A 593-nucleotide genomic window follows, 5' to 3' on the forward strand; every position below is an offset into this window, starting at 1 on the left:
TTGGAAAATGTGATGCACGTTTTCGCAATTTTTTTTTTTTTTTTTTTTTTTTTTTTTTACAAATTGCCTGTAAACCTTAATCTTAACGTACACCTTTCTTTCTATGAAATTGTATTATTCATCACTGACTGACAGTTAAGTCTATATGATTACACTGAGAGAAATTTAACAAGGTTTAAATGCACAACAAAGGTTTGTGACGACTAAACCACCAGGGATACCACAGACTGTGTATAAAGATGAACCACGAGTCACCACTTCCTGCCACCGGATGTCATTGTGTAAGTTAAAAGAGATTAGTAACTGCTAGCTAGTTCCATATCAGCTGTTTTTTTTCTACACATATTGGTTGTGCTCAGAAACTGTACAGTATTTAAAAGATGGATTTATCCCGTGTGTGAAAAGTGAACATAGAACCTTGAACCTGCGTTCTTGCTACTGGCCAGCAGGGGGCAGCTTCACTGACTGCAAGAAAAATCTGATTGTATAGAGGTCAATGAAAACACGACCTACTTCTCACTTGATCTGTTGCATCAATAAATGATGTCCTTGAAAGCATGTGGTGTGTACTGCTAGTTGCAAGGCTCCTTCAA

Source organism: Stegastes partitus, unplaced genomic scaffold (assembly GCF_000690725.1).
Source record: "Stegastes partitus isolate 25-593 unplaced genomic scaffold, Stegastes_partitus-1.0.2 Scaffold900, whole genome shotgun sequence".
Taxonomy (NCBI): domain Eukaryota; kingdom Metazoa; phylum Chordata; class Actinopteri; family Pomacentridae; genus Stegastes; species Stegastes partitus.